Genomic DNA, 27884 nt, shown 5'->3' on the forward strand with positions numbered 1-27884 from the left:
CTTCCTCTCCAGGCCCCGATGGCGTCACCTAGGATGCCCTGGGACACCTTGGACAAGAGGCAAGAATAGCGCTTCTGTACAGTTTTAACAACTCGTGGCACAGAATTATTGTTTCCCGGCATCGAAAGTTAAGTCGGCTGGTACGCTCAGCTGTAAAGAAAGTGCTGCCTTGCAGCCTCAGCACGTGGCTCCTGCTGCAACAGGGGCCTGGAAAGAAGCCGTGGACACTTGAAGCCACCAATTCTCAACTATCAGCGCGGAGGGTTGCCCCCAGGGTGGCCTTTCTATAGCGTTACAAAACGTTCTTCACCCTACGGATTTCCCCAAAACAATCCTTTATTGAAAGCTGACGGCTGTCTGACAGCGTTAACAGCAGTCTCTGGTACGCTGGTTCTGTTGTCAGCAGTTTTCGCAACCGTGTTCGAAAACGGCTGTAAGAATTTTCCTGCATATGAATTAAGAAGTGGCTTGATTTCGGGCTTACTTCTACTAATGTTAATATTTCATCAAAAGTTTAACTATATTATAGTGTTCCGCACCTTACTTACGCAGCATCACGACAAGTCGGGCACTAAGCTTGGTCTACCTGGCGCGGCTCGTCTACGAACCACCCATTTCGCAACAACGACAACGACAACAACAATAACAATAACAACAACAGCAACAACAACAACCACAACAACAATAATAATAATAATAATAATAATAATAATAATAATAATAATAATAATAATAATAACTTTATTTACCATCAAGGTCGATGGGGATGTAGAGAGAAAAAGCCAGCGCATGGTTGACTAGATCTCTCCTGACCGTACGAAAACACATTTAGTTTTGTTTTTGTTTTTGGCTTGCACTTTGATTTTTTATTCTTGGTCCGTATGCATGAGCTGCGTAACGCATTCAACAACTCGTGCGCCAGTCACACCGTTGCTGCCGACCGCATGCTGCGACTCTTTCCTCCCGCGTGCTCCGGCTTTTTCCTCCCTCTCCACAATCTGCTTCCGAAAGTTTAAATTAAAAGCGGCCCACCGTGGCGCTCTCTTTCCGCCGGCGTCGGTTGTCTCTTCAAAACGGACTTCGTTCAAGGATAGCTTCCCGGAGCGGGAACGTTATTCACGCATCCAAGCAAAAAAACAATCGCTCCAGCGGTGCCGGCCGGCCGAGAAAAAGCAGGAAACGGCAACGCGAGCTCGTGCGCTCATTTCCTACTCCGGCGCGCGTATATAGGTATATACGCTCGCAGGGCAGGCATGCATGTACGGAATACGCGCGCAATGCTACACTTGGCGATGCCGACGTTGTGGGCACGACCGTTCATTCCGTAGCCTTATTCATGCAAGCAGAAGCAAGAGGTGGTGCGGGGAAGAAGGGCTGGGCTGCGCTGCCACGCGCGTTTGTGTCGGGTCAGCACCGTCGGAGGGTCGGCAGGGGGTCGCTAGCCGTTGCGCTGCTCCCTGTTATACGGCAATTCGTTTTACTCATTCTTCGAGTACTCGAGGCTTGTCTGTGCGCTCCGCGCTTAAAGCCGCGCAGCACAGGACGGAGCTTCGCTCAACTGGGTGTGCCTTTGTGGCCGCCGATGAGCTTTTTCTTCCTCCATCGCTTTGTGGCGCACAATAAATCGCGGCTCATACTAGATCTAAAACCGGTTGAGGAGGAGCCCTGCCATTGAAAATGCGTGACACATATATACTACCGTCAGGGGTCACCGATTGCACGTTGGTATGGAAAGCTCGTTCTTACTTGCTTTACAGCGCAGAGCGGGCAAGAAAGAGCAAGACAGAAAACAAACGAAACTGGTCGGGAAAAGTGGACTAAAAGAGCCACGCGTGTGCGCTCATCTGAGAGACGGAAGGGAACACATTCTGGGAGACTAATCAGGAATATGGGAGGAAAGGAGGGGAGGGGGAGGCAAGTCGCAGTTACAGTTCCCGAGTTATAAGCAAAAACAATGAGGGGAACTGAGAGGCTACATTTTTTGTGAGCTACAACCACACGAAGAAAATGAACAATAAAGCCAGAAAAAATATATAAGAGGAGTTATAAGAGGAAATTATTACAGATACAGTTGTAATTACTGATAGCCAATGACGCCGTTGTTATAAAAAGAAAGTTGAGGTCCCAAACCTTATAGCAATACAAGGGTGGATGCTTGGGCTAGTTGGTTGTTCATAATTAAACCTACGTACAGCGCGCAGGACGAGCACTGAGAGAGACGACACACACTGCGCATTGTGTGTCGTCTCTCTCATTGCTCGTCGTTCGCGCTGTACGTGGTTTTGACTTACCAATACGGATTGATCGGGAGAGAAACAATGGGCAGCGGGGTAGAAAGGGAAGAGGCGTAGCGGTTTGAATTTGCACATGCGAGACACTTGCTGATAACATTTATTTTAAAGACTAATTCTTCGACTTCCTTTAGGGAAGGTGCGAAGGGGTGTGACGATCAACATCTTGCAGTTAACGCCTGTTTCAAGGGCGAATGGCCGCAGTGACTCAAGCAAGGCTCACGCGCCTTTGCAACTGGCGGCGCTCCGGGCGGAGTTACCATCCGCGATAGCAGAGTCTCGCCATTCATGTCGCTTTCGCGGATCGCGCGAAGTTTCTCTCAAGCCATCGCGCAAGGAAGCGACCAGAACTCCGCGCCTCTACACTGGTCGAACTTGTGCCTGAACCAAAAGGTGACGAGTGCTAGCATGCGTTCCAAGTGCTGCTTTTAGGACGCGCAGTATATACTGGGGGATCATTTCTAAGTTTTACGGAAGTTGTTCGGAATTATTCGTAGGGGAGGACATTACTAGCACAAGAACTCGAAACGCATATTCATCTAATTAACGAAAATTCGCCAATTATCTTATTAATTACTTTACGGCCCGTATTGCAATTTACGAATTGTAGCCGGTGAGTTTGCAAGACGTATCCACTTGAAATGAATTTCCAGGGTGGCACCATTTTCGAGATATTATTTCCCAATGTGTGGGACGAATACCTGGCCGTCCCAGTTACGTTTGTGCTTCAATACATAAAAGAGCGTTTTGCGAAAAACGTAAGTGGAACAACTGTGCATTTTTAGGGCGAGGTTGATGGCGCATATCTCCAAACTTATGTAATTGTGGAAATTCATTCGAAGAAATCCATTCCAAGCCTTGCAAAATCACCGGATACGATTTGTAAATTGCCATTGTGCAGTAAGAGAATTATTTAGAAGTTAACAAATGCATTTTTGTTAATTAGTTAAGTATGCGTTTCCATTTCTCGTGCAAGTAATGTCCGCCTCTATGAATAATGCAGTTCAATGACTAAAATTACGTTATCTGCAAGACACCATTTTTCAAAATTCCCTAATTTTTATTAATTACAAATTATCAGCCCGTATATGCCCGAGCATGAAGTTGGGCCGACAACGAAAAGAAAATTGCTGAAATGTGTGGTACAATTTTACCAGCAAACTCAGTACCGTTAAGGAAAATGTTGCTAATGATAACCGTAGCCATTTAAAGGAGATCCATACTAAGTATAAAAGCAGGGGAATGAACGGAAAGCCAGAATTCTGTCACAGCGATAAACGCGACTGAGAAAAAAAAGGCAGTTGTACGTGGTATCGAGGACTTATCGCAGAATTACTCATTGTATTCTTCCATTTGTTCAGAATAGGTTTCTACATGTTGTTACGTAGCACATCTAGGAAATACATATTTCAGCAAGGATTACAAACACTTAACGATGAACACAAGTATCAGGACAAACTGGAAATTGTTCACTACTCGACTGATTTCACCGGCTACAGTACGGGTTACTTCGTATAGTACATATACTTAGGTTGAAGCTACAGCGTTCTACAACAGCTTCCTGAAATTTAAGACCATCCTGACGCTATTATACGCCAAGATGCCTGCTGTTCAATGTGTGACTTAAAGCGTCTACATTCGCTCAGAGCCTCTATTCTGTAAATTTCATGACGGCCCCGACGTCACTTCTAGCTTTGATCAGCACGCGGATTAGTTACGTTTCTTCCCTCTTAACCAGCCAGCTGATAAACGGCTATCAGCTGCGGTACGCTATGTGGTGAACATTCCTGCGTACGTTGAGGCGTGACTTCACGCGCGAAGGCAGCGCTCACCGAAAGCAGTGCCTATACAGCCGTACCATGGAATGGAGTCTCCTATGCAGAAATTACTAGAGGGAACTCTGGCGAAGCGATGGTTCAGCAACGTTGTCGTTTGTTAATGTACATTTCCAGGAAGTTTGGTAAAGCTATTATCTTTATTTACTTACGTCGTTCAATAAAAACCTTCACCCAGAAACTCATGTGGAAGTTTTTTTTCTTTTTTTTATTTACATAATACTGCAGACCTCATGTGGTCCAAGCAGGAAGAGAGAGAGAGAGATGCAAATGAGAGAAAGGCAGGGAGGTTAACCAGACTTAAAACCTCCGGTTTGCTACCCTGCACTAGGGGAAGGGAAAGGGGAAGTAAAGACGGAAAGAAGAGCGTGACAAAAATAAAAGCGTGAGAAAAAAAAATATGAAAAGGGATGAAATGGGGTCATTATAGTCTTTCTAATAGGCCACTGTCACGTAGAAAAGTCAGCAAAGCCTTGACCGACTTTTGCTGCGACGACAGTTCACGTCGGCATTCCAAAACTGACTGTTCTGAAAGTGGCCTGTCGTCAAGGCGTGCCAACGTGGTCGCTAGTGACAGCCGGTGCGCGCTGTACTGAGGACAGTGGCAGAGCACGTGTTCGATGGTCTCCTCGCCGCCGCAGTGTCTGCAAGCCGCGCTGTCGTCCATACCGACTCGGACGGCGAAGGATCTTGTGTAGGCGACACCAAGCCACAGTCGGCAAAGTACTGCTGTTTCTAGTCGAGAGAGTTCAGATGGGGGTCGAAGTCGAAGGGATGGGTCCAGTCGGTGTAGACGTGTATGTTTTAAGCTTGGTGTGTTCCATAAAGTTTTGATGGCTTCATTTGCAAGCACACGAATTTTCGTTGCAGCGTCTGTTCTTGAGAATGGAATGGAGTCTTGCAAGCCCTCCTCATGTGCAGATCGTGCTGCCGCGTCGGCAAGTTCATTGCCCATTATGCCACAGTGGCTTGGAATCCACTGCAATGTGATGTCGTGTCCTTGCTCGACGAGGTGGTGAAGCAGCAGTCTGATTTCTAGAACTAGTTGTTCGTGGGGTCCTCGGCGTAAGGCAGAAACCAAACAATGAAGTGCAGCCTTGGAGTCAGTGAACACGCTCCATTTCTTGGGTATTTCTTCAGAAATTACACGAAGTGCACAACGAATAGCAGCAAGCTCCGCGGCAGTCGATGTAGTCTGGTGAGAGAGTCGAATCTTTATGGTGGAAGGTTTTGCAGGAAAGATCACCGATCCTGCAGACCCATTCACCGTGGTTGAAGCGTCAGTATACAGATGATGATGATCGTTGTACGTCTCGTACAGCAAGAGCAGTGAAAGCTGCTTGAGTGCTGGAGACGAGAGTTGGGCTTTTGTTCGTATGCCTGGTACGATAAGTCGAACCTTTGCTTGAGCCAAGCACCATGGTGGAAACGGAACTTTCGCTGGAGCTGTATAACCTGATGGAAGGTATGCACGATAGGGCAGGACAGTTTCACAAAAGGAAGCACGTGGTCGATCCTCCGGCAGTGTGGCTAGATGATGGGCAGGGGCTCGAGCAAGGTGTCTTACGTGTGCTCTGAGTGCTTCCATGACTATATGGGTCTTGGCTGGGAAATCGTGTGCAATCGCAATGGTTTCAGCCGTTGACGAACACCGCGGCAATCCAAGACACACTCTAAGCGCCTGGGCCTGGACGCTTTCGAGTGTACGGATATTACTTCTGCAGGTGTTGGTCAGCACAGGCAAGCTGTATCGCAAATACCCAAGAAAGAGCGCCCTGTACAGTTGCATCATTGCATGTACTGAAGTACCCCAGACATTTCCTCCAAGAAACTTAAACACATTAGAAATATCCGTCAGGCGCTTCTTTAGGTAGGCCACATGAGGACTCCAGCAGAGGTCGCGATCAATGATTACTCCTAAGAATCGGTGCGTCCTGACATAAGGAATGTTTTGACCGTCGATAGAGACATCGTATGATCTCATTGGCTTCCGGCTAAACGCGACCAATGCGCATTTTTCTGGCGAGATCTTGAGGCCTTGTTCATTTAAGTAGGCCGATGTTGACGTGGCAGCTTTTTGAAGCCTGGCGCGTACTTGCGGCCGTGTCACACCAGATGCCCACACGCAGATGTCATCGGCATACATTGAAATTTTAACTGTGTTCGGAAGTCGTTCCACGAGACCAATGAGTACAAGGTTGAAAAGCGTGGGACTCAAGACACCACCTTGTGGAACTCCGTGGTGCGTATAATATTGCGAGGTTGGGCCAGCTTCAGTGTTAAGAAATAGAGACCGCCTATGTAAATAACTGCGAGTCCAACGATATAATGGACCGCCTAGGCCCACCGATTCCAATGCTTCAAGTATGGCGTCATGAAGAACGTTGTCGTAGGCTCCCTTTATATCTAAGAACATTGCGACAGATAACCTCTTACACGTCTTTTGCTGTTGAACATAGGTTACCAGATCGATAACGTTGTCGATAGAACATCGGTGACGTCGAAAACCAGCCATGGCGTCCGGGTAGATTTCGTAATGTTCAAGATACCACTCAAGTCTGGCGAGGATCATTCGCTCCATTACCTTCCCAACGCAACTTGCCAGCGCAATTGGTCGGTATGAAGTAATCTCTAAGGGAGACTTGCCAGGCTTAAGAAGCGGTACCAGGCGGCTGAGCTTCCAATCTTGAGGAACTTTGCCCTCTTGCCAGGACTCGTTATAGATATGAAGGAGTGCACTTCGTGCCCGTTCACCAAGGTGACATAGCATGCGGTAAGATATGTCATCCGGACCAGGCGACGACGACCGATTACATAGGGCGAGCGCCGCGTCAAGCTCTTGCGTCGTGAAAGGCAGATCCATGCGTGAATCGCGTGAATCTGGAATACGGTTCAATGTAAGCGAACCTGCGCGAGTTGGCTGGCCCGCAATCATAGCACAGAAGTCTTCCGCCACATCAATGTCTTGTCGGCGCTGGAATAGTGCTAGGGCCTTAAACGGGAAACGCTGTTCCGGAACAGAACGTAGACCTCGCACAGTTCTCCATATTTGAGATAGCGGTTTGCGTGGATCTAGCGACGCACAAAATTTCGACCAACGCTGAGCCTCAAGTTTATCCATTCGGCGTTGTATCTTCTTTTGCATTCGCCTGGCTGTTCTGAGATCCTGAATTGACTTAGTGCGTCGATATCTCCTTTCGGCACGACGGCGAATCGCACGAAGCCGCTCCAATTCCAGGTCGAATTCAGAATACCTTGGAGAACACGTAAGTGTGCGCGTGGCCGTCTGTGCCGTTTTCTTAATAGCTTGTTGAAGTCCACAAGAGAGGCCTTTGTGACAAGCGTCCTCAATCTGGGATTTAAAGACAGACCAATCTATTCTTCGTATCGTGGTGAACGTAGACGTGTTGGACATTCCCTTGATCTTGAGGTAAGTGGGGATGTGGTCACTTCCGTGCGTTTCAATGTCCAAAAACCACTTAACATGTGTGGCGAGGTGGTGGGAGACGAAAGTCAAATCGAGGCAGCTGCTGTACGTTATTCCCCGCAGAAATGTTGGACTTGCGTCATTCAGCAGGTAGAGACCATTGTTGGAAGCTAATGAAGCTAGTCGTCTTCCGGTCGCGTTAACCTTTGAGCTTCCCCAAATGGTATGATGAGCGTTGAAATCCCCGGTGATAATCCATGGACCAGGTTGTGTTTTCAAGATGTCTTCTAGTCTTTTGATGTCAAATCGACTTGATGGAGATAGATACACCCCCAAGAGTGCAAAGGTGACTTTCCTATTTTTAACAGTCATGCACACATACTGATTGTCGTCATGATGTTGCACCGGTTGGACGACGTAAGTGAGTTCACGGCGAATAAACACGACCACCTTGCTACTTTTGATGTCGCTTGATGAGAATATTGTCTCGTAGCCGGATAGTCTCATTGGATGGGATAATCTTGGTTCACAGATGACAATGATTGGAAAGCGGTTAGTGAGAACAAATTGACGAAAATCGGCGATGCGAGATCTTAGACCTCTCGCGTTCCACTGAAGGATCGACGCTTCTCTGACCTCCTTACGAAATGACTTGTGATTGTCAGTCATGGCTTCACTCAAGGCTTGCTAGGACGGGGCTCAGCGCGTCGAGCACTTGTAGTCCACTACGAGCAGATGGAGTGTCAATGCTTGTCAGCATGGCCCTGATGACATTCACAATGGATCGCAGCACCGGGATCATTTGGCAGTCGACTGTTGAAGCCTCACCGACAGAAGCAGGAAGGGCAGATAACAAGGCATATTTACAAACGCCATGAAGTTATTGCACAGACAAAAGGTTTGATACATGACACAAATGAGCGAAACAAGTCAAAGGAAATACATTGCACATCAATCAGCACATCAGTTGTCTAAGTATGCGTAAGCATTGTGCAACTTGCTCATCTCCACGCAGCCTGGTGTCATTATCAATGTTATGAAACTTGATCCGACCAGTATAAACCCTCATCAACCCTTATCGGTCGTTATCAACCTTATCGGACTCGATCCGAGCCTTATCAACCCTTATCAGTCGGTATCCACCTTATCGCAATCGATCGGATCCTTATAAACCCTTATCTGTCCTTATCGACCGTATCAGGTATTATCCGACCTTTATCAACTCTTATCGGTCCTTATCAAGTTTATTGGACTTGATCCAACACTTATCAACTCTTACCTGTGCCTATTAACCATGTCAGAATTGCTCCGACCATTATAAGGCCTGATCGCTCTTTAGCACCGTATCTATGCCCGTCGAACCATTATCAACCGTGATGACCCCTCATCCATTCCTGTCATCATTATCAACTCATTGACTGCTTATCGGTCTGTGTTGCGCGATATCTTCGTAACAGACGGACAGACGGACTGGTTTCCTCGTTGGGTAGGCATAGAAATCCTTACGCAGTAAAAAAAAACTTATTTCGCTCTTATGCTTCCATTGCCGACTGCTAGTGGGCGATAAACCTAACAACGTTCAAAAAATCGACTGCTATACTTGTCTGTTTTAGACTCCTTTCTGTTTGGGAAGAAAGCATATAGGTGTTTATCCCATGCATATAACGCCAGTCAAGCTATAAATAAATAAAAAAGGGGGCTATACGAAGTACGAGGGTGAGGTTATAGCAGCGCGAACTAAAACATATGCACAAAGAAAGAGACACACGTGGACAAGTGAGTGAGTGAGTGAAGAAACTTTATTGCAGGTCCGGCGAGGACGCGAACTCGTCGCGCACCCGGCTAGTCCCACGTGGACAACCGCTAACTTCTAACTATAGGCTTTTGTTTATTGACCGTATTTATATATACAAATGAAAAGAAAATTCGGAAAATAAGGCACTGTAGACTGCCTGAGCAAGGTTGTCTTCAGAATGCCCCTCTCTTGTGGTGCATCTTAGGTGCGGAAAACAGGCAGGTACATGAATGAACGCCTGCGCGAACATTGTAACAATGTAAGAAATAGCATAGAAGCGTTCTTGGCTATCCATTGCCGTGATTGTGGGTGCAAACAGGAGTTCGAGCGTGCCCACGTGGTATCTAGACATATTATAAGGACGAATATACTCGCACTATCGCTGAGGTTGCGCGCATGGCGCGGGAAGAAAATTGTGTTATTAGGCCTTCTGTGGCATTGCCAGCAAAAAAATTATTCTTTTTTAGAAAGCAGAGGCATGCGCACATAGATGGTTTCGTGCTTTTGTTTTCTGAATTTTCGTTTCATTTGTATATATAAATACGGCAAATAAGCAAAGCCGATAGTTGGAAGTTAGCGCTTGTCCCCGCGTGTCTCTTTCGTTTTGCACATGTTTTAGTTAGCGCTGCTATAACCTCATGATGTAAAACCGACAGGCTCAATCTTTCACCTTACGAGGGTGAGACCAACTGTGTTTTGTTAGCAGTTCCCATGTGCAAACTAGGGATTTTTTTTTTTTTTTTTGTAATGCGTTGGCAGTACGAGTGTGACCACTGTCAGTGGCACTTGGCTCGTCGAAGAGGCAGCATGTGGGTCGGGTGAAATCCTCAAAAACACTTTGCGATGTGGTGAACGCGGTTTATATCATGGATCCAGTACCTCAAAGAAGTAGGACGTAATACTGACCCATTTCTCTCCCAGTTACCACTAAATAGCTACAGATTTTTTTTATTATCTGAATACTTTCGTAATTGAATAAGCTCGAATCATCATGTGCAATAGTTTCCAACTCGTTACATTCTCTTGTCGCGGCTTATGGTAGCGTTAGGGCAATGAATCCACCAAGCTCATTTACGAGTGCGTCCGGTAGTAGGAATGAAGGAAAAAGGATTTATTGGCTTAGTTACACGGCTCCAGTTACGGAAGCCCATTCCACGCAGGAGCAAGTGAAACGTCCGAGTTCACATCAGGACCCTCTGCCAGCTGCATGAAGTCACCGCTTTTAATACCGTCCTCTTCCCTAGGCGAGCCGACTAGGGAATTCCGAAGACTGTCTAGCAGCAAATCACAATCGTGGAATCCATGCTATCGCAACGCTCCGCAGTAGTCCCGCCTCCGAAGCCCGATGATATCGAATATGCGGCAGGACAGCAATCTGCGAATCCACGGTCGCTGTCGTTGTTCGGTAGCATTTGATGTTGCCCCCCCCCCCCCCCCCCCCCTGATCATTAGTTCAGACTGTCAAGTAGTGGTGGGGGTGTGGCCTTTGGTGGACGCGTCAACAGTTGGTGTCCACACTGCGTTGACCTCTGGATAGGCGTTGATGGATGGGTGGGTGTTTGCGTCGTGGCAAACGTCTGATTAACGCCTTCGTGGTGTTGAGACGTAACACTCCCTAGTTATATTGCCGCGTTGCAAATTTGCGGCACAATACACGATAAAGATTGCGAAGTGAACGTGGACCCACACGCCTCGTGCGCGGCGCAGCAGCGTTCTTGAAAGAGGTGTCGAGGAACTAACTAGGGGCATGCGAAAAGCAGTTTTTGAGACCGAATCGAATACGTATTGAATATTACCAAAAGTGAATCGAATCAAATATTTTTGCGAATAGCTTGCGAGGAATGTACATCCTTCTCCATTAATATCAATCCATTTTAATATCCCTGTATTCCCAACAATAGAAAGATTCTGTCATTACACTGCACAGTATCAAGCATTTATTTATTTATTTATTTATTTATTTATTGATACTGCAATCCCGGTATCGGGATTATAGCAGGGTGGGAAAAAGAATTAAGCAGTTTCACAAAAATGGCAAAATGTAAACAAAAGAAATAAGGGTGCAGGTTGAAACTCTGCAGCCGGCATCAGGAATACATTTGAACAAGATATCAAACAGTAAAAAAATAAAATACACAATAGAACAGTAAAGTGATGAAATGCAGTAACACAGACTAGGCAATATGTTGAGCAAATAACGTCAGTGATGGTTGCAACACTTCATTGTTAGTGAGGTTATGGCAATCGGTAATAGTTCGTGGAAGAAATGAGTATTTAAAACAGTTATTACGGATGCGAAAAGGAGTTAAAGTTAGCTGATGTCGTTGTCGGGTCGCATACCCTGACGAAAAATGAACTAAATGGGTGATTTCAGTTCTGTAGTGTCCTTTAATTAATTGGTACATGAATTTAAGTCTTGCAGAACGATTTCGCTCACTTATTGTCGGCAGACCAGCTTTGATTAAAAGATGTGTTATCGATGTACGTCGGTAATTATTATATATGTATCGAGCAGCCCTCCTTTGAACCCTCTCTACTTTGTTTATGTTAGTCTTAGTGAATGGGTCCCAAATGATAGCAGCATAATCTAAGGTAGGCAAGGCAATACATTTGTAAGCAAGGAGGCGGACAGATGGAGTGGATAACCGCAATGCCCGTCTTAAGAAAAACAATTTACGATAAGCGTTACACGTTATGAAATCAATATGTTTGTTCCAGCTGAGATTGTTAGTGACCCAGAGCCCTAGATATTTATATTCTGTTACTTCTGCAAGTGTCACATCATTAATACTGTAATCAAACGGTAAGGCATTCTTTTTGTGAGTAATCCTCATCAATACAGTTTTTTCAAAATTAATGGACATTTGCCATGATTCACACCATGCAGAAACTTTTTCCAACGTGCTATTTAGTAGTATTTGATCTGAGACACTTCTTACTTCTGTATAAATGACGCAATCATCAACGTAAAGCATAATCTTCACAGGAATGTTAGACACAATATTCTTTATTCTATATTCTTTATTATAAGCACGAATGGAGTATTAGAAACAACTAAGCAGACTGTCCACAAACTCAGGGCTCTTTGGAAGCCGGTGCGCATTGCTCTATATCATACAGCGTCACGCAACTACTACCGTGTCACAACAGCCAACAGCTATAGCACCGCCTAGAAATCTGATTGATTCATTTTCCAACATTTCATGAGTTAAAATCAAGGGTTTCAAGCACTGACGAAAAATAGTAAGAGTCATCTGCGCATTCGTATTCTAGTCAACATGTTTACAATCTAAAAGCACCAAATAATCATCTACATAACGATGACGATTTTAATCCATGAAACGCTGGAAAAGGAATCAATCAGATTTCTTTACTTGAAACTTTTCTTTGGCCAAAGACATGTGAGCTGGTCATACGTGCCTAGAGGCAACAAGACGCTACTCCCGTTCACATGGGCGCACACTAAACAGTTAAAAACAAGTATTGTGTCGCATTGTTTTCGGAATGCAATCGACAAATCCTGTGCACACAAGGCACCGGACAGCTTTTGCAGGCAGGTTGCCTTGTATCAGCAGGATATCCTGGACACGTGCTAATTTCTGTGGCAGAGTGTTTGCTAAGCCTGCGCAATGACGCCAGCCATAACGTGGCAATGCAAGATGGCAGACAAAGAAAAGTGGTTTTGCTACCTTACCTACGATGCTACGATGCGGGCGTTCCAAATCTATCTTTGCTTCTCGATGCAGATGGTATCGATGTGCGTCCCCGGTGAGCCACAACCACAGCCTGATGCGTCATCAGACATTTGGTGCCGCTTACCCCTGCGCAGCCCAGTGCTGCAGCCAGAACAATGTTGCCCGGCCTCATCGAAGGACAACGCTTGGACCGTCACCTCTTTTCCCATGGATCCGGCATCGCCATCGTCCCTGACATCATCGGATCAACTGGCTTTAAAGACCGGGCTCTCATCGTTCGTCTTCAGTGGGCAGGAAAGAGCGGCTACGATGCGGGCGTTCCAAATCTATCTTTGCTTCTCGATGCAGGTCAGTGCTGGCCCTCCTTTGCACTGTAAACGCTCTAGCAATACTAGCTTGCTGCTCTTTCCATGCCCAAACACCATGTTTAGCATTGTTTGTGACTGTGCTTATGTCGTGAAACTTTTGCTTTTGGGGGGTGATGTCGAAATGAATCCCGGGCCTCCGAAGGAGGACCCTAGCAAAACTTCTAACGAACTTCTTTCTTTGATGAAGACACTTAATGCTAAAATAGACAAAAATCATGCAGAGGTGCTCTCATAACTTTATACAGTAAAGGAAATTCAGATGAATCTGGAAAAGCAAATGACAGATTTAAATGACAGGTTGACAGCTGTTGAAAAAAAAATTAGAAGCATCTGAAAACTGTGCCGAGGTGGAAATTGCCCGAGCAGTGACAGGCTGTGGGTAGGGAGACGGCCTGCATTTACAGTCGTTTCGATGAATTCGAAGATCGGTCAAGGCGCGATAACTTGATATTTTATGGCGTCGCTGATGACCGTACAGAAACGTGGGCTGCTTCTGAAAAAAAAAGTGCGGGACATAATTTCTTCAGCGCTCAACATGGAACTGTCGAATGAGGCCATATCTCGTGCCCACAGACTGGGAAAGTTTTCGCCAAATAAATGCCGTCCGATAATAACTAAGTTCACTAGTTTTAAAACAAAAAACGATATATTTTCCTCAAAATCCCAAATGAGAACGAAAGGTATCACTATAAGTGAAGATTTTTGCATTTCCACCCGCACAGCCCGCAAAAAACTAATCGAGTTTGGAAAAGCTAGCGGTGAACAATTTTCAGTACGCTACAATAAATTGATAATCAAAAAGAAGGCTGATATGTACCACCCATCAACTAATAGTGTCTGTGAGATCGAGTCCAGAATCGAGGCTGATGAATCATCCTTGCATCCTTCTCTAGCCGCTGTTCGATCTTCTGCGCATGACACACCTACGGCATAGCTAAACTCGAACACACACCGCCTTGCACCTGATATTAATCTGCTCTCTTCTAACATTCACAGTGTTGTAAATAAACGTGATGACATATCTTCCTTAATCGATACATGCACTGCCGATATTGTCACTTTGACAGAGACCTGGCTATCGTCAAAAATATCGAACAAAGAAGTATTCGAATGCCAACAATATTGTATCTATCGGTGTGACCGTGGTACTAGATTAGGTGGTGGCATGCTTATCGCAGTGGCCGACAGGCTCAATTCGTTTCACATTCCTCTTTCTTCCGGTTTAGAAGCAGTTTGCGCAGGAATTAGAATAAACCACCGCGATGTTATTTTTTGCGCATGTTAAAGGCCACCGAGCGCTTCCTCTACGTTTTGCGCTGAACTTCATGACCTGCTTAATACCATCGTAACAAGGTTTCCACACTCACCCATTTTCCTAATGGGGGATTTCAATTACCCCAACATAAACTGGTCCCATCCTGTGCCAACTGTATCCGACTCATCCAGTGATAGCAAGGCTTTTCTCGATTTGTGTTTTGATTTCCATCTTAATCAGCTGATTACTCAAACAACTCGAACTACAGCAGCTAGTGCTAACATCCTTGACTTAGTTTGACTACCGCTCCGGATCTTGTCAATTCTTTAAGTATTTTGCCAGGGCTTAGCGATCGTTGTTTTATTCATTTGCAGCTTAAGGAAAACATCAACCGTCCCGATAACAAACAAAAATACATTCGAGACTACAGTGAAGCCGATTACGCATCAATGAACACACAACTTGAAGCTTTTGTAGAAGAATATATGCCGGACTTTTACAGTCGGAGCGTTGAACAGAACTGGTCGCTCTTTAAAAATAAGGTTAATGAATTAGTACAAAAATACATACCCCTCCGAGTTGTCCGGTGTAACCATCGAGCAGCGTGGTTTAATGCATCCCTAAAACGTATCTTGAACAGGAAGAAGCGGCTGTTTCGCCAAACTAAAAAACGGAACATAATTGATAGCTGGCGTGCGTATCAGCAGGTTGCTTCACTGTTTAAAAACGCAGTCAAATAAGCTAAACGCGTTTTCTTTTACAATACACTTCCATCTCTGCTGACTGAAAATACTAAAAAATTTTGGAAAACTGTCAAGGGTTCCGAATGTAACACAATATCGTTAACTGATGTAGATGGTGCTGTTGTTCCACAAGAAGAATGTTGTTCTGTGCTCAATGATGTGTTTTCTAAATCATTTTTGAATAACCTGTTGCTCTGTGCCTCTCTACCTGAAGTTGTTAAGATGAATTTTCCTCAGATGGAGCCCTTGTTAATTGATTACGATGGTGTCGTGAACTTGATTCGTAAGTTAAAGATTTCGTCAGGAATAGACGATATTAACTCTAAATTTATGAAAAATACCGAAGTGTACTCATCCATAATTTTGTGCAACATTTTTTCGCAATCTATTCTGTCGTGCTCATTACCAAAGGACTTTAAAGTCGGCAAGGTGGTTCCATTATTTAAGTCTGGCGACGTGCATTCACCTTTACATTACAGGCCAATTTCTCTAACAAGTGTGCCATGCAAAATTCTAGAGCATATAATATACTCTAATCTCATCAATTACCTAGAAACAAATTCATTTTTTCATCTCGTCAGCATGGGTTCTGTAAATGGTTTTCCTGTGATACTCAACTTATTTCATTTACACATGACATCTGTGCCGCGTTGGATAATGGATTTCACATTGACACCATCTTCTTAGACTTTTCTAAAGCATTTGATCTCGTCTCTCACCAATTACTTTGTCTAAAATTAAATACACTTAACATTGACCGTAACATTATCTCATGGATTGAACACTTCTTATCCAATAGAACACAATTTGTCTCGGCTAACAATTTTGACTCTTCACGTTGTCCTGTCAGTTCCGGGGTGCCGCAAGGTTCCGTTCTCGGACCCTTGCTTTTTCTCATTTATATTAATGATTTGCCTAACTTTGTGGCGTCCTCCATAAGGTTATTTGCAGACGATTGTGTCATTTACAGAGTAATATCATCAAATTCTGACACTCTAAAACTACAATCTGATCTAGACAAGGTCACTAACTGGTTGCGACACTTGAAAAATGCGACTTAACAGCCAAAAGTGCAAACTAATGAGGATTTCCCGCAATACTGCTTCGTCTAACATATTGAACTATCACTTAAAGAACTCCGTACTCGAAGAAGTCAGTTCCTATAAATACTTAGGCGTCCACATAACATCTAATTTTTCCTGGCAAACACACATAAACCACATCACTAATAATGCTAACCGTACGCTTGGTTACCTCCGTCGCAATTTCTCTATGGCACCCGCTAACTTAAACCTACTTCTGTACAAAACACTAATACGTCCTAAGCTTGAATATGCCTCTTCTGTATGGGACCCTGGCTTGGATTACTTAACAAATGCAATAGAATCTATACAAAATCGTAGCGCGCGTTTCATTCTTACTATTCTCGGACATCAAGCGTAACATCTATGAAGGCTACTTTAAACCTCCCTCTCCTCTCATCCCGTAGGAAGTTAGCACGCTTATCACTGCTGCACAAAATTTATTATTACAATCCGGAATTAAAAAGTGAACTTTTGTCCGAACCTGCATATATATCATCTCGTACTGACCATCGGCATAAATTGAGCGTTCCACACTGTCGCACGAATCTATTTTTTTATTCATTTATTCCTAAAACTACCAATGAATGGAATGAATGAACAAATGAATGGAATTGTTAACATAACCGATACATATGCTTTTAGAACTTCTATTGAAGAATACTTTTGTTAATCCGCACTTTCTAATTTTTTTTCTTGTTATTATTATACTCTGTTATCTGCACTTGCTCTGTATTTAGTTCCACTCCCTTCTGTAACGCCTTCGGGCCTTGAAGGTACAATAAATGAAATGAAATGAAATAAAAGGACCCGTTAGGCTGCGAGCCTTAGCGTGGTTTTTTCTGCGCCGTGCAAGTTTATTGAAATTTTTACACCTTTTCATTTTTGGTCGGCGTTTCTCTGTTACCTTTTCATTAATTGGCTTATGCGCTAAGGTCAATTCCGACACGCGTACGCAACGAGCGTGCATGACCAAACACAAAAAAACTTTTATTGACTGTGTGCAATAGTTAGTGTATTCGGTGGCGTTGAAATTTGGAAAATGATACATTGGTCAGTCACGCCATTGCTTCAACGAAAGGCTTAGAGAGCATAACAACAATGTAAAATAACTTGCAATCTGAGGAAACCTTGCCTTGCATTGTCGGCAGCGTGAATGTACGCCTATGTTGTCGCAAAGTCAAGCATTGCACAGACACCTTGATACATCCACCAGGGAAATCTTAGAGGCTTCAGAGATTAACCGCCGAAATTTTGATTACGTCAGCATCCCGTCTCCTAAGTTGACCAAGAAACATGTCAATTTTCTTGATACTGCAATGTAACAAGAACGTGCTAGGCGCGAGGTCTTTTTTCCTTCTTTTCCTTCTGACCCAGGTGTGCTTTCTTTTCTAGTCTCCTTAGTACTCTGCCTTAGTGCTCTGCATGAAAGGCTCAGCAAGATAATAAACACGCAGTTGTTAGTTAGCGCAGCGCGTGTGTGTGTGGTTCTTCCCTTGTTTCCCCTCTTGAAGCGCTGTTCTTTCTGAGACAAAGGCAGTTCGCAGTTATTTCGTAGGCCTTGCAGGATTCATGGTCGTGCACGGTCAACCGGCCAAAGAAAGAGTGTTCAGCATCTTCGCCCTGTTCCGTTCCGCCGCAATGCCGGCTGGGTGTAGTTGCAGCGAGGTCTGGCGTTGCTGGCACTCTAACATTGCCCATCCTTCCGTAATGGTTCTGGCCTACGGCGCACTGCAGTCAGTTCAATGGGAAAATCTTGCTCGACTCAATGTCGGGCAAGTATATGGTGGCGAATAGTGACACGTGTGGCCCATGCTTGGCCATTTTGGTTCGGCCCTTTTTGGGGACTGACATCGGCCTTACATCGGCCAATCATTAGGATGCCGACATAGGGCCGATCATTGCTGTCAACCTGGCCGACTTCAAACCTAGCAAGTCCCATGAGAATTTGTGGGTCGCGCCATGTCTGAGCCTACATCAATCCTTGCATGGCCCGTGACAATTTAAAGGTTGGTCCATGTCTGAGCCTAGGCCTACATCGAACCTAGCATGGCCTACGAAAATTTGTAGGTCGGCTTATGTCTGGGCCTACATAGAACCTAACATCCTAATGACAAGAAGGATGTCCTATAGGTATCTTATGAACATCAATTGCCAGGACATGGATATCCCAGGGATGTGTCGATCACGTCCGCGGTCGCCTCTCGCATAACCATTAGGGCACATTTTCCGTGTCCTGCGGATATCCCTTACACATCCGCGAGGGACATCGTGGGGACATTATGCGTGTATTTTAAGAACATGTCAGGGCCGTTTGCACAGCGTTTGCAATAATGTATTTTATGGTCGCAGCCCAGGCATCAAGAACAGGCACATTTTGTACGCACGTTACGCACGCACGCATTCCTGTAGAAGTGCAACATACTCCTCCTCCTTCATCTAGGTCTTCCGCTAAGCGAAAGTGACTTTTACTGAACTAACTGAAGTTTCCAAGTAAATTGCTTCCGAAAATTCGTAAAGTACGACGTACATACGAGCTGCAGACACGACAGCTTGGGATTGTAAATCAAAGATGCGAGAAAACAATTCTATTACGAGGAAACTCAAAGATAAAGCCTCAATTGTAGGACAAATATTCACTCGTATGCCGAAAAAGGTGCACATTGGATAACATTGGCACATCTATTATAGGATATCCGTAACCGGACGTGGGTGGATGTACTATTTGTCTACAAAATTGTGCATGGACATTGGGACATGATTCGGATATCCCACGGACGAAGTATTTTCACTGAGATGGCCCACGACAATTTGTCGGTCTGCTTACGTATGGGCCTACATTGGGCTCAGATGGATTTCTAGCATGTCTTATAAAGCTGCATATTCCTAGCCGATAACAAGCAAGCATGCATCCGTCTTGCTGTACGGCATGCACAGTTCAAAATTTGCTGAACCACAGAGAGCATAATCATTAAAAAATTATTGCAAAACAGTAATAAAAATCGCACAAAATGATGAAGCTTGTGCCACATAACATTGTGCACATAGACTAGAACAAATGGATCACTGAAACTACCTTATCAAGATATGAATACCTATTTTAAGAAGACTGTGGATTTACCTTCCTTGCATTAAAGGTAGCACTTGGTGCCATTAATGATATCACAGTAGAGAAGCAACTATACGAGATTCAAGATGACGTATAAGCAAGATATATTAAAAAGAATGTAGATACATTATGTGGCACACTGGTTTCGGGAAGACAATATACTGCACTCAATTAAGTGATGAAAAAAATCCTTGTTAGCAGAAAGTAGAAAAAAGCACTTGTCATTCCAGGAAAATTTTCACAATTATTATTCAATGAAATCTAATATAAGTTCGGCACTTTCGAAAACGCCTCATGCTGTGGTCGACAGGCGCAAAATTGCTATTGAATGTGCCTGGTACAGCACGTTGGCAACATACTTCGGTACGACGTAGTTCCCATTTCGCCTACCAACCTGTCACAGCCGGCCCTGGAGAATGGTCGTACTGCAACCTCGGTCCCACGACTTTTTATACTCATGTGCCGACATAGTTCACAAACAACCTTGGCCCAACTTTTTTCCTTCTTGTAACTGGCCACTATAGTTCGTAGTCGACCTCCCTCCCAAGAAGTTTTACAACCTTAGGCCGTCGGCCAATTCCGCTTGGGACAGAGTTAGTTTACTGGTGCAGCTGTTCAGAGCCGCGAGGGCCGGTTAAACTGGGTCCGAGTCTATAAAATCGTTCCAGTTGTTCTAAATCTCTAAACCTGGCTGACTTCTCATATGGACACCTCGCCACAGCACGCTCGACCGTGTGCCGATATCAGGGTGCAGGCTTGCAAATGAAGCCGCACAGTCACTACCCGTTTGAAGAAGAACGGCAGATTAGGCGTGTTGGTGGTTTTCCGTAATGTTTAAAAAAAACAGCACGTTACACCGGAGAACAGTATAGAAGATGGGACGCACACGGCGCTGACTTACAACTGCGTTTATTGGAAAAAACCCGAAGAGTTTTTGGAAGCCTTACATCAAGCGTGCGTTCATGCTCGATGTCAATAAAATCACTTGTCATTCCCAAAACATTGCGTCGCGGAAGCGTTACAAGGGAAGTGGCGGAAGCATTCCACATAATGAGAAAAGGTAGTGGGTGTGTAGTCAGCCTTCCGTATTCTTATCTTTGAAGGAAAGTGGGCTGGCTGAACAGGGGTGAACAACGGTGGTAATCTCACTCGCTTCCACGAGGGAATGTTTTGGGAATGACAAGTGATTTTATCCACATCGAGCATGAACGCACGCTTGATGTAAGGCTTCCAAAAACCCATCGGGTTTTTTCCAATAAACACAGTTGTAAGTCAGCGCCGTCTGTGTCCCATCTTCTATTCTGTTGTCTGGTGTAACGTTTTTAGTGCTGTTTTTAAACATTATGGACTGCCGGTTTGCCAAACGCAGAGCGGCAAGCCATTTGTGGAGTGTGGCGGGAGATAGTAGAGTGTTTTAGTTGAGCGCCTTTACGGTACACTCCACTCCGAGTGGCCCCACTAAGCCAAAGCGGAGCGGCGGGCGATTTTCACGTTTTAGTTATACGTTTAGCGTAGCGGAGTGGACCTTTCGCAGTTGCAGCGCCCTCTGGCCAAATTCATGGTAATGAAAGAAAATAAAAACACCTATTGATCCCTTTTATACAGTGAAACGTATGTATATAAAAGTATAAGTTATTTGTCCATGAAGTATCTAGACGTGCGCTTGTAATGCGTTACCGGTCCATTTTATTCAATGGAAAATAAAGCGCCGTCTTGGGGAACGCCCCGTGATAGCCAGCGAGCGTGCTTCCTGCATCCAATCCAATCCCCTCTGACGCCAACGCTAGCCAAAGCACTGCGCAGCACGCTCCCCTCAGGCAGCTTCTAAGCGGACCGTATTCCTCGCTCCGCTAGCCCGCTTAGGGCTAAGCGGACGGCGCATGCGCATTCGCGCTTCCGCTCCGCTCAGCTGCTGAGCGGAGCGTAAACCCGCTCAACTAAAACACTCTAGTAAAGAATGATACGGCATGTTTAGATGAACCTTGTGCAAGGTTCGATGTCTTCTGCGGAGTGCATGTGTCTGTCTTGAGGCCGCCTCGATGGTGCGCGGGAAATAAGAGGGAGGGATGAAGAAAAGAAAGGCAAGGGGTTAAGGGGGATAACCACATTGAACCTGGTTTGCTTCCTTAACTTGAGGAGGGGGTAGGGGGAAAAGGTAAAAAGAAGGAAGAGAATAGGAAATGGATAAGAAGTGTTGCACCGGGCACACACAACAGCGTTCAATGTTCAATTAAAGGAATGAATGGGGCTAGTTGATATACGTTCATGATTGTATTGTGCTTAGTGTTACATTGACGGTAGAACCAATGGACGAACATAAAAGAATAAAACGTGGACGTACATGCCGCAAACTACCAAATCGCTTAATACTGTTAGGGAACACGCTTATATACAGGGTGTTGGGGTGGCTGAAATGTAATATATGACACGGTGACGACATGTGATGATGCGGTGGGCCGGAACAACAGCGTTCACAATGGGTGCAAGCGAACGCTGCTGTTCCAGCGCACCGCATCATCACATATCATCACCGTGTCACCGTATCAACGGGTTGGGAGGCTGGAGCTAGTCAAGTTGCTTTTCAGCTTTTTCTCCCAGCCTCCCTTATCTTCATGACGAAAAATAAAGGAATTATTAAACTCGACCTCAGCTTCGGTGGGCATGATGGACAGACTGCGTACGCACTTCTCTTTTTCTTTTGCTGTCGCAAGTGCTTCGCATATTTCTCGCTCTGTTTTCGTTTTTGCTGTGCCAATGACTTTGGTGCTGTCTAGCTGCGGAGAGCATTTGCACTGTTTGCAGTGCGCAGTCAAGTTGCTAGGTGCTGTCAGGAGCTGGTACGTGTATTTGTGCTCCCGTAATCTGTCGTTTAGACAGCGTCCGGTCTGCCTAATATATACTTTCCCGCAATCTAGTGGGATGTGGCAAACCATGCAACTAGCGCATTCCACGTACTTTTTCACGTGTTTAGTCTGACAGAATGTAGCACTTGTTTTGTTTTCTTCTTCTTTGGTTCCTCCGTTCACCCTCTCGCACATGCTTTTTAGTTATTGCGGAGCGGAGAACAGTACTTGAACGTCACGGCATTTGACTATCTTTTTTATTCTATGTGACAGTCTATGCATGTAAAGCAACACCACTCGTATTTTCGAATTTACTTTTTCCGGTGTCTTTTGCCTTTTCCTATTCGCCCTAATCTCCGGCAACATATTTTCACAAATTTGCACCACGACGCTTTTGGGGTACCCACTGTTTTTTAAGCGGCTTTGAAATCAGTGATCTCCCCCACAGCATGGCGGCATCATTTTTCAACTCCTTGACTGATGCAAGCATTGGCGATGCCTCCTTTCATGATTTTTGAATAGCGAGAGTCTTACCGCAGGATTTCTTTCTTTCCTCTAGTTTTGTAGCTCCTCTAGTTCAATTAAAGCTGTGGTTGCACAGCTTAGTCGTTCCTCAAAGGTGCAGCAGCGCTCTGGTGGCCATCCCTGCAGACGACAGTCGAATCCCTGATCTCAATATCGTTTCTTCTGTGAACGCTGTGTCGTCCAGTCGGCTTTAAGCAGTACGGAAAGTCTGTCTTTCATTATACAAAGAAGAGCACTGGAGGATATGCAATATGGTCTCGTCACAGTCACACCCGCCGCGGTGGCTTAGTGACTATGGTGTTGCGCTGCTAAGCACGAGGTCGCGGCATCAAATCCCGGCAGCGGCGTTAGCATTTCGATGGAGGCGAAACGCAAAAGCGCCCAGGTTCCATGCGTTGGACCCACTTTAAAGATCCCTTGGTAGTCAAAATTAATCCGGAGTCCCCCATTACGGAGTGCCTCTTAAGCAAATCGTGGTTTTGACACGTAAAACCGCAGAATTCAGAATTGAATCACAAAAGTTGTCTGAGGCACTGCCCATCATTCCGATACAAGAAGTGTAGGTGTTTGTAAATGCGACGCCCAGCCACCAGCAATGCAGCAAAGGTGCGTCGCGTAGAGGTAAACGAGACGGTAGTCGAAGGCGCAATGAAGGGTCAGGGGAGAGCAGTCGAAAGTTCACACATTTCGGTGAATTCCAATATTCCAATGCAGTGCGACGAGCAAGCATAGGAAAAGTCTCGGAGGCGCTGTTCATTTCATACATCGAAAGTGACCGAACCGGTGGCCGATATTTTGACATTCCAAGGCGGCTCTATGAACTCTGGAGCCAATCTGGAGTCAAGCCTATACGATAGAACTAAACACTTAGTATCCAAAAGCAGAAAGTATCTTATCACCTCGTAGTTGAAAATGGGTACATGATCGAATTTCTATAGTTGCCGTGCCTTTGCGGCATTATCGGCGGTGAAAGTGCCGACGGAACAGCTTATTCGTTTCACCCCCCTATACAAGTCGAGCGTGTGCTCGTTGCACCAAATTTAAAACAATAAATGCCTGCTACAAATAGCACAGTTCTAACCTTTTACTCGATGAGGCAGCCATTACTTCTACGACAAATCAAAATACTTAATTGAATAAGTAACATAAGTAAAATTGTCAAGACCTGCATTGCAACGCCATAGAGAAAGACATTGCAACGTGGCAGGAAATGTCAGGGGAGCTAGGACTCGCGGCCAGGGGCCACGGGCCAGAATGAAACCGGCGCCAATGACGATGCTTATGCCAAGAATTATGCCAGCAGAAGCGCATGCCTGTATATCCCTTAGGTTGGTAGCAGCGGCGTTACACTTCTATGCGGCTAACCACCGTTAAGGCCCGGCACCAACGACAGCGGGGACGCAGAACGTGGCCGCCACCGCTGCTACCGTTCACGTACAGCTACGTAAGTATCCATGATTACGATTTCACTGTCGATGATCCGGGTTCTATGGACACGCAACTTGTGCATGCGCCTTGGTAAACAGATTCGAACCTCCTGCTGCGACCTCTCTCACGTTCACGGTCCGTCCCAGGTCATAGTCGGGACCCCGCGTTGAGCTCCAGTGTGGGGAAGTAGTGGCCAGCAGACCCCGGCCGCCCCCAGCTACGGCGTGCCATATTTTTCACATCTTTTTTCGATTCTTCAAGAAGACATATAAGGTATACTATCGCTGGCCGATGGCGTTGGACTCCCACAGGACGTATATTACGTTTCTTTTTTACCATCACATTCCCCTTTTGCTTTGCTTCTGTTTTCTTTCCTTCCACACGTTATGGCGCAATCGCTCATCTTTCTGAATCTGCTAGTTGCATTACGATCGCGTCACAAGGAACGCCGAGTAAGCTTAATATGGACGAAAGGGAGTCGCGAAAGAAACAATAAAGCGAATGTCGGGGGGTCAGGGGATCCTTACATAGACGGCGCGTCTATATGCTCCATCCGCATAGCATGCATGTAAACAATAATTTGCACTTGAACGTCTACGTGCCGTTATATTTTAGATGCTGAAGCTAGATCCGCGGTAGTTTATCGCGAAGTGACCTAGACGTACGGAGGGCATAACGTTGTTGGGATAAGAGAGCGATGGGCCTCGTGGGCACTAGTTCCGGCTGCAGACTGACCCAGATGCAAGTCCTGACGCACGACGTGGCGTTCGATGTCCCTCACGGGGCAAGCACATTCTCTCTCTTCGGTTTCCTACAGTGGAAGTGCAGGCACCGTTGGAATTCAAACTTCCTTCCATCAGGTTTATCACCCCGGCAGAGCAGTTAAAGAGGCAAGAGGCCGCACGATTGCTATCGGCACAGAAAAACAGTGTCCGCTCCGGGCAAATGTCTACTGCGCCTTCGGCGACTACGGAACCAGCCAGGATTGAAATAATGGTACTTTCCCTGATATCATCTTCCTATCCTTTCTGGCTACGCGCCGTCTTTATTTTTGTTTTAGAGCTTCAGAGCGCCACGTTCATTCATACCACGTGCAGATGTATATAGCCGAGCTGCCTTATTCGTCCCGATCTGAACGCGGCAATAAAACAGACCTGACTACACCGCGAACCCAAGAAAGCCACAAGCTCCGTAGAAGAAGCAAAAAGATATCTCCTGTCTTGCCCGTCTCTTCCTCAATGCACTCCGTGCGATAGTATAAATAAATAAAAAGAAGAACATCTTATGCATGGGGCGCAAGTCGCTATTTGCCATAACTGGAGGCGCTTTCCCGCTCGACTAAAGGTTAGACGCTATAAACTGGCACCCCCTACGTCTTCCTCCCGCTCTAAGAAAAGGCGCAAGCCACGCAACGGCGGATCCGCTTGGCCGTGTCTCTTATAGCGCCTATAGCTAGAGCCTTCACCGTGTTCCTACTTTTGTGCGCCGCTTTGTAGTTTGTGTCGATAAGATACGGGTTTGGCACTCGCTTCGCGGCGTCCGATAAACTGCACGATACACATCGGCTTCCTTCCTCGCGGTGGCCGCGTGAGCTCAAAGCGCTGCGCACGCTCAGCGCAGAGGGCGGCTGTTGCGTCTCTCGCCGGCGCGCGCGCCCGCCTTCATCGACGCGCGCTATCGACTAGGCTGGACCGCGTTGGCCTGTTTTGTTTTTTTTGTTTCTTCCGAAAATAGACCGCAGTGGAGCGGAAGCAGACGGCAGGTTTTTCCACCTTTATGGAGGCAACAATATCAACACGGATGACCGCCACAGATAAATGACTTCACTGATTCGCTTCGTGCCTTCCAAAGGACTAGCGGGAGGGCTACTTGGAATTCGAGAAAATACAGCTTCGCTGCTTGTGCCGGCAGCGGGATCTGCGGTAGGTGAGTCCGTTCCGCAGGGTGTGGTGCTGCCGATTCCTACTGCAGACAGCAACAAGCAGGAGTAAAGCACCCGCGGAAGTTTGTCGTTCGTCAACGGTCACTTTTGAAGGAAGTAGATTAAATAATGAGACCTCGTGAAAAATAGGCCACAGAAGGACCAGCTATATCAATTATAAAAAAATAATGTCTAGCAACTAAATAGTGCAGAAAAGAAAGAGAGAACAAAAGCGAAAAGAAAAATAGTGGCGAAATAACTAAAATCGCTTTTAACGTGGCAGGAGCTCGTGAAGCGTTCTTATACTCCTTTTCTCGCGGTATATAAAAATTATAGGGTCTTACGTGCCAAAACCACTTTCTGATTATGAGGCACGCCGTAGTGGAGGACTCCGGAAATTTCGCCCACCTGGGGTTCTTTAACGTGCACCTAAATCTAAGTACACGGGTGTTTTCGCCCCATCAAAATGCGGCCGCCGTGGCCGGGATTCGATCCCGCCACAATTCGGGTATATACCTGCCAAGTTCCCAGCGTCGTGAAGACGCTTAAGGTATACGGCTGCGCTATATGAAAGCCGCATAACATTCCTTACTAAATACTTGGGCAGGAGCACGCACGTCCTGTTTGCGTTTCTGTACACTCCTACAAGGCGCGGCCACCGATGAAGGCTCATTGCCCCACCTTCAGGGTCGTTCCGATTTCGTTTACATTACAACTTCTGCCCCCTCATTTTCCAATGGACCACAGGATAAGTTTAACTAACCCGAATGCATTGTCACGTAACGTACTCACTCGGATCACTTAATGCAAGGGCAGAACACATACACATGCTCGCACGCACGTGGAGGGGGAAGAAGAAAGAAACTTTTATTTGAAGTAGTGATTTGTCAGTCGAGGTGGGAGGGTCCCTTATTCCAGGAACCCTCTGGCTTGGAATCATTCGAAAATACGGCACGAGACGCGTGAGCATAGCGAAAATGACGACTGCCACGTGAGCGCGTCCGCAAGCAAACTCAGTGGTGTGCACCCGTCAGGAAAACCTAGCGAGCGAGAAACAACCGTTAGATCACTGCATACGACATTCCATCGGATCTCGCAAAAGGAAACTCATGCATAGCAGTATCACTGGTTTAATAAATTCTGTGGTTTTACGTCTTAAAACCACAATTTGATTATGAGACGCGCCGTAGCGAGCGACTCTGTATTGTTTGCCACCTGGGGTTCTTGAAGACGCACCCAATACACGGTACACGCGCGCTTGTATTGCATTTCACCCCATCGAAATGCGGCCAGCGCGGCCGGGATTCGATCCCGCGCCCTCGGGCATAGTAGCGCGATGCCATAGCCACTACGCAACCACGGCGGGTTATCGCCGGTTTTAGCGCGGCCCCGTAAAAGCCGATCCACACGAAGGACCAAGTCTGCGGGCCGATCGGTCACGTGATGCGACGTCACGGCCCGCCGCGGTCCGGTCCGGCGCAGAGCACATCCACACGGCGGACCGCCATAGCAGACGGCAGAGCAGACCAACCAGCTACACTAACGCTTTTTGGCGTTATCATTGTAA

Source organism: Dermacentor andersoni, chromosome 1 (genome assembly GCF_023375885.2).
Source record: "Dermacentor andersoni chromosome 1, qqDerAnde1_hic_scaffold, whole genome shotgun sequence".
NCBI classification, from domain to species: domain Eukaryota; kingdom Metazoa; phylum Arthropoda; class Arachnida; order Ixodida; family Ixodidae; genus Dermacentor; species Dermacentor andersoni.